This window comes from Enhydra lutris, unplaced genomic scaffold (genome assembly GCF_002288905.1).
Source record: "Enhydra lutris kenyoni isolate GAN:26980312 unplaced genomic scaffold, ASM228890v2 scaffoldscaffold1, whole genome shotgun sequence".
Lineage (NCBI taxonomy): Eukaryota > Metazoa > Chordata > Mammalia > Carnivora > Mustelidae > Enhydra > Enhydra lutris.
Genome location: NW_019154085.1, coordinates 78,284,545 through 78,292,557, shown reverse-complemented (window position 1 = coordinate 78,292,557; position 8,013 = coordinate 78,284,545).

The following is an 8,013-nucleotide window of genomic DNA, read 5'->3' as shown; positions in this document are numbered from 1 at the left end:
CTGTCTCTATTACTGTTATTTATTTCAATTTGTAAAAATGTGACTGAGCCAGGAAAAATGCCACCCACTAATAATTAGGCAAAATGAGCTGCCAAAGTGTACTGGGAAAGAAAAGTATCTTCCCAGTGAGCAAGACTTTACTTCATATAATTTTATTTGAAAAATTATCATACACGATATTTTCTTCTGAAGATAACTGGAGATTTTGAAATTTCTCCTGTATTCTTAAACGTAAACACTAAAACTTTGATTTTATTTTATTTCTGCTTCAACAATTTGACAGTTGCAAAAGCAAGAAAACTATAGGCTGCAGTTTGCCATGTTCTCTAGGATATATCGGAGAAAAAAATCTTTAAATGCTTCAATTAATCATCAGAACATGAAATATGGTCTAAGAGCTCTTGGGGACCCCAAATTGTCTTTCTAGGTATCCTAGAGGTCAAAACCATTTCCATCATAACAATGACATGTTAATTACGTATAAACTGTTTCCATAATAATGGTAAGATGTAAATTGCCTATAAATGATTTTCATAATAGTGAGATATTAATTATGCTTTGCTTACTCTCATTCTGTTACAAGTAAAGTTTTCCAGAAGCTACATAATGTATCATATCACAGTAGACTGGATGTAGAAGCAGGTGTGAAAATCTAGCCCTCATTTATAAGGGCCAGATATTAGAGACTTACAGAAATGTAAAGTATTATCATTTTCCTAGTTAATTTTTTAGGGAAAAATTTCATAAACATGTTAATATGTAATGATTTATTATTTTTAAAATGAATTAATACATATTTTAAAATTTTCAACTAGTTTCTAATGTGGTAAATATCGGTAGACATGATGGACTCAAAAAAATTTTTTTTGAAGTCCTCAATAATTTTAAGCATATAAAAAGATCTTGACAAAAGAGTTTGAGAACCCCTAATTAATCCAATTGCCAAGAAGACTTCCTACTTTTATCGTTCTATCCTGAGAACTGTGCACTTGAATTTTTACCTAACATGCTTACTCATTTTAATGACCTCAACTCCATTTCTAGTTCATACCTTCTTCCCGCCACCCCCTCCCCCATACAGATCTAGATTCACTTCTAAATCAATTACCTTGGATCCTGAATTTTAGAGTCCTGAATACCTGAAGCAATTTGGTGACTTGAGAGGCAAAATCCCTTGGTGAGGTATGGGGAAATAAGTGTCCAAAGAGTGATCTTCAAAGAACTGAGGTTTTGTAATTGGTAACATTTCTCCTATACCTCCTATGTTCATGTAAACAAGGCAGCAAGAACTGACCAGAGCTAGGACCTTATCATCTATGGATGGTCTATAATACATTATACTTTGTCTTTTGTTTTTAATCCTTACAATTTGGAGCTATGCAGAATTGACTTATCTCAGGGGTGAGGACACCTAGGTTTGGAAGTGATTTGTTCAAGACAATGCAGCTAATCTGTAGGGTTAGGATTCCCAGCCCAGCTTCATTAGCACACGGCCAGGTGAGCAAAAGGTGCCTTTCAATTCTTTTTGTGATACTTCTTCAGTAGATTTTACATTGAGGGAGGTCTGGACCATAAAAGATATTTAATGAATACATTTTTGTATGGAGGCATAAATTTGACCCACCCTAAAGAGTTAAGTTCTGTTTAGCAGTTTTAGGATTCTTTCTCTTTTCTCTCAGATCATTTCAGCTCTCTGATCAGAATCAGAAATTCTAACTGTTCCTCTGCTTATAAAAGAATTGTAATCAGAGATCTTTTAGCATGGAGAGTCACTGACTTTTCGAGTGCTGAAAACATTAATGAGTAAAGACACGCCTGTCTCTTCCAGAATGTAAATTGGAATTAGTCTAAGAGGAACTTAAAAATAAATTGCCACAGGAGTCTGAAGAGCTATTAGAAATAAAGACCAATCTCAAGTAGGATTTTTTGCATAACATGAAATACATGTCTTGAAATATTTCCCCACACCCTCTCCTGCAAAGAAATTCTATCTTACTTTCATTGTCTATTTAGAACAATTTGGTTGGTTAAGTTCTGCTTTAACAATTGGCCTAAAGTACGTGAACAGTTTCATGTCATTAACTTTCATCTCTATTTGCCATTATAACTTGAAATCTTAAAAGGTAATGGTTATTCTTCAAGAAAGTCCTTTGCCTTTCCTACATCTGAAAGATCGCAAGGAAGAGAGTGAATAATTCACATAAATCCAAACTGATAGATTTCAACTGCTATTTACTCATTTTATTTTGAACAGGAAAAGACTTCAATTAAGACCAGTTACATCAATAGTAGCAGATGAGTAACACAGCCATGTTGCTATTAAAGAGTTTAGACTGGTTCAAAGTAAAAATTATTAAGGTGGTATATGAAAATAAGTTAAGAGAAATCTAAATAATTAAGAAAATAGCCTTTAAAAATATTGCTCTGATTTAATATCAATTCCTTTATATTTCCTTATTCAGAAATATTTTATAGCTTTTATAATTATGAAAAATAAGACAATGAATATCTGTTTTCTCTGACTTCATCTTTAATTCATTGCATATATTTTATGATGTGCATCACATTTAACCTCCTGTGCACATTTCTCCTCTTCCTCACTACAGTGCAAGCTCAAAAGGTCAGAGAACTTACTGTTCATCTTTACATTCCTCACTAAAAGCAGTAGAGTGCTTTGCATATTGTATATATCTAATAAATATTCATATAATAAATTATTACTCACCACACATGCTAATGTTTCTCTCACAATTTCAATTTTAATTCTATATGGGTTTCTCTAGAAAAACCTAGACTCTAGAACTCCACATTTAATTGAGTCCTGCTTAGATTTTGTTTATTTATTCGTATTCTTTAAATGAGTGTTAACATAAAATGCAGGAATCTCCTAAACAATAATGAAAATTGGTATTATTAGGATTGTCTCAGTCAGTTACTTTTGCTGGAATAAAAGTTCTGGTCTTTGATCCTACCCTGGAGATTGCATCTCCTCTGTCATATTTTTGAAGGTGGTTTAGACTCACAAGAAAGTGAAAGTGAATATGTAATTTCAGACAAATCCAGCAGTCTTTGTTATTTGGACGCAAGTTTCAAAGACAAACACATCTTAACTTTTAGGATGAAATAAAATATAAATAAAACTGGGCAGAAAATAAACACAGTATTCATGTCAGGAAAGACATATTTCCTTTCATGAAAACTATGAGGGTATGTATTCCATGGATCACTTTTTTTTTAAATGGGAAAACTCCCCACAGCTAATTTGCTGTATGTTGTATATTAGAGACAGTTAAGTCATGAGAGTAAGGTATCCCCACAGTGATGCCAATCTGAGTGAGCCACTAATTTTTATTCTCAGGAAATGTGACTGCTATAAAAGTACTTGTGTTGTCAAGAAGAGTGATAGGATGGTGGCAAAGAAAAGTAGTTTTGCTCATAAGAAGAGAAAGCTGGAGACTAAAGCCTTGTCTGTTTTTTTGTTTTGTTTTGTTTTTTCCCCGACAGAAACCCGGAGCCAAATGACCAGCAGCCTGAGCACCACGATCAAGAGCAAGGTCACAGGAGAATGAGACAGATTTGATTTGAAACCCAGCTGTGCCATTTCAGCCTGGACAAGTCAGTTAACCCCTTTCCTCCTTATCTGTAAAATAGTCATAATGATTCCTTCATAGATTGTTGTGAGAATGATAGAAGACCATGTTTTTAAAAAGCATGGTACATAATAAACATTCACAAATGTTAACAAAGGAAAAAACAAACTTGTTCTTTCTATAGAAACATTCTTACAGCAGAGAATGGTATTTCATCATGTCATTTTAGCCTGGTGGAAATATCTGTTAAGAGCCTGCCACTGTCCTTAAAAAGTTCTCTACGCTAAGTAACCTCCTATGTTCTATTACTTTTTTGAAAATGAATTAACTCATCAGATAACAAATATGCACTGTAAAATCATACGTCTGTAGTCTGTTTTTCCTTTCAAACATTATTTACTTATTTATTGAGAGAGAGAAAGAGAGAGGACAGTGAGTGAGAACACAAGAGGAGAGGGTCAGAGAGAGAAGGTGAAGCAGGCTCCTGGCTGAGTAAGGAACCTGACACGGGGCTCAATCCCAGGACACCAGGACTGTGGGATCATGATTTGAGCCCAAGGCAGAGGCTTAACCCACTGAGTCACCCAGGTACCCCATACATATGTAGTCTTGATTTTAAATCAGTTTCTTGTAAAATATATCATATACATCAAAAACACCAGTGCTTTTTTATTCCCTCAGGGAACTGAAAAAATCAATTTTCAGAAACTAAAAAGTAAGACAAATTCAGTACCAAAATTTGGTATATTTACCAAAACACAGCAACTTGGGAGCCTGAAACAATTAGCAAATCATACCCACTTCCTTAATAGGAAAAGAAAGAGTGAATTGCTACCTGAGTGTGGAGACTGGGTAGTACAGAGTTTTGTCTAGAAGCATTATTTATTCTGATGAATACAATTCCTAGCCTGGTTTCCTTTGTGAAGGTTCAGGGTAAGGGATGGAGCCTGAATTTTACTACTTATCCCTTTTTCCTCGAGTTATAACTAAAAGAGAGTAATCACAGACATTTGACTCAAACAGGGATCAAGACACGAACATTATTATTAATAAAGGGCTTTGTCAGGGATAGACATACAGTCTTTAATACTTAAGAATCACTGAAATATATTACCGTCTGATCCTCCTGTTAGTTGGTAAGTATTGCCAAGTGTCTGAAGAGGTTCCTTGGGAGATAGAGGTCTCAGGGCCAAATGCACTGTGTTCTCATGTTCTCCCACATGAGTATATTTAGAGATGAAATCAGCTTGAAAGGAACAGTAAGAACAGTCTTAAGGGAAGATGAAGTCATAGCCCAGCAGTTTTATCTCTTTGCTTTGGTGATGGTGTATGTTATGTGCTCACTATGTGTAAATGTCTCTGGGCTTTAAAAGGAAATATATATATTTTTAGGATAAGCATAAGCATAAAAAGGAGTAGAAAAAGAAAAATTTCTCATATACTCCCCACCTCAATACGATGACACTTTTCTGTGTATCATTTAGTTTTTATAAATCTGTAAAAATACTGAAAAATATTTTATTCTGATTTTTATACTCAAGAATCATAATATATTTTTAATGTTATATCATAATCCTTATAAACATATTTAATGATAGCATAGCGTATAATATTTCACTAAATGGATTCAGCATAAGTTATTTAACTAGTCACCCTATGGTTATTTTCAGTTTTTAAACTTGTTTCCAGATTTCCCTTTGCTAATAAGTAAATAGAAAAAAGAAAATGAGTAGGCAGTATAGAGAATGGGAGAAATGATTTAAAAAAAAAGTCTATCTGATAAGGGTCTAGTATCTAGAATATATAAATAACTCTTGCAACTCAACAAGGAAAAGAAAAATAACCCTATTTAAAACGGGCAAAGATATTTCTCCAAAGAAGATGGATAAATGTCCTGCAAGCACATAAAATGTGCACGACATTATCAGCCTTAGGGCAATGCAGATAAAGTCAGAGATACAACTTCACATCCACTCTGATAGCTAGAATAAAAAAGATAATAGCGAGGGGCGCCTGGGTGGCTCAGCGGGTTAAAGCCTCTGCCTTTGGCTCAGGTCATGGTCCCAGGGTCTTGGGATCGAGCCCCACATCAGGCTCTCTGCTCGGCAGGGAGCCTGCTTCCCTTCCTCTCTCTGCCTGCCTCTCTGCCTGCCTGTGATCTCTGTCTGTCAAATAAATAAATAAAATCTTAAAAAAAAAAAAGATAATAGCGAGTGTTGACAAGGGTATAGCGAATCAGAACTTTCATACATTGCTGGTAGGAATGTAAAATGATGCAGCAACTTTGTAACAGTTCCTCAAAAAGTTAGAGTTACCATATAATCCCATAATTCCACTCTTTTTTTTTTTTAATATTTTATTTATTTATTTGACAGAGAGAGATCACAAGTAGACAGAGAGGCAAGCAGAGAGAGGGAGGGAAGCAGGCTCCCTGCCAAGCAGAGAGCCCGATGCGGGACTCGATCCCAGGACCCTGAGATCATGACCTGAGCCGAAGGCAGCAGCTCAACCCACTGAGCCACCCAGGCGCCCCCCATAATTCCACTCTTAGGTACATGCTTCAAAGTAATGAAAACATATGTAAATGCAAACACTTATACATAAATGTTCACAGCAGCATTAATCATAGTAGTGCAAAAGTGGAGACAACCCAAAAGTTTATCAGCTGGTGAAAGGAAAACAAAATGAGATATACTCATATAATGGGATATTTTTGGCCATACAAAGAATGAAGTTCTGATACACACTATAACATGGATAAACCTTGAAAACATTATACCTAGTGAAAAGTCAGATACAAAAGGGCACATATTGGGTTCCATTTATATGAAATGCTTACTACAGGCAAATCCTTAGAAACAAAAGTAAGGTAGGAGCTGCCAGGAGATAGTGGGGGAGGAACTTTTAATGAATGTGGAATATCTTTTCAGGCTGATGAAAATGTTCTGGAATTACATATGATGATGGCTGCATAACTTCGTGAATTTACTAAAAATCACAAAATTGTTCAATTTAAAAAGATGAAATTTATGGTATGTGAATTTTATCTCAATTGAAAAACAGCAACAATAAAAACCCTGCTAAGCCATAGTCCAGAAACAGATGAGTTGGATAAATGACAATTACATGACAAGACTTTTATTCTTTCCCCCTAGGAAAGGAATTTTGAAAGAGAGCTGGAAAATAGGATTTATAAAAAAAACTAATAAATTAGGTAATCTCTGACTAGGTAAGATATAATCATAATATCTAGAAAAATATAAATTATCTGAAATGACCCAAGAGGAGGTAGACATGTTTGCATTGATTATTGTATAGGCAATGCAAAAGGTTTTTAGAGATAACAATAAAAAGTCACTAGGCCCAGATTATTTTATACCTGAATTCAATCTAACTTTCAAAGGACACGTAACTCTTTTGTTATTAACTATTTCAGACCACATTTTTAAAGACTGTTCATGTGTGCATGCAAAATAGACACAATTTGTTTTTCAAAGACAACCTTAATACTGAGCACTAGTAAGAATAATTTTTTAAAAATACATGAATACAGATATGACCATCATAACATAGTAGCAAATTAGATTCAGCAATGCATTAAATATTAATAAACCATGACCAAGTGATTTTATTTTATTTTATTGTTTTGGTTTTCAGGGTTCAAAGATAGTTTAACATTAGGAAATCTATTAGTATAAATCATAACCTTAGCAGATTAAAGAAAAAAAAACCATGTAATTATATTAATTGATGTTTTTCTTTTTGGTATTGCTGGCATATTTGGAGGGTATATTTTAGAGTCAATTCTCACTCCAGTCTGCACATAGCTTCTGGAGTACTCAGCAAATTTTCCAGTCCATAAACTTGTAGAGAGAAGAGCAAGGAAAGGAAGAGTGTGGAGAATCTTTTATAGTTTCTCTAGAAAATCAGGTTGCTAAGGCCAGTTAAATCAAGTTCAGACTGGTTCAAATCAAGCTCATTAACTAGTTCTGAATCATTATATGATATATGATGATTAAGCTTGCTCTAATGACTAATGGAATAGATTTTGTGTCTTATTAAAATGCAAATTATCTTGGCAGGGGTATTATATTCAGGTTCATTTGCCAATTACAACAGAAGAGACTGTTAGGGAAGTGGAGAGGAAGAAAAATATATTGGATACTCAAGATGGGGAGACAAGTGTACCATCGAGAAAGCAAAAGTACTTCAGGAGGAAGCAAATAATACATTATGTGTTAATAAAAAATATATATATTTAAAAAAGCAACAAACCCTTTGGATGAATAGCATCAGAAGGTATGGTATGAAAGAGGTCAGATTCTGACCTCAATGAGAAAGGGAAGGGTAGATTCAGAGGATGGGCAGACAGGAGAGATTAGCATTCAAGAAATGCCTTCCATGGTCCTGGCTTTTAACAGGC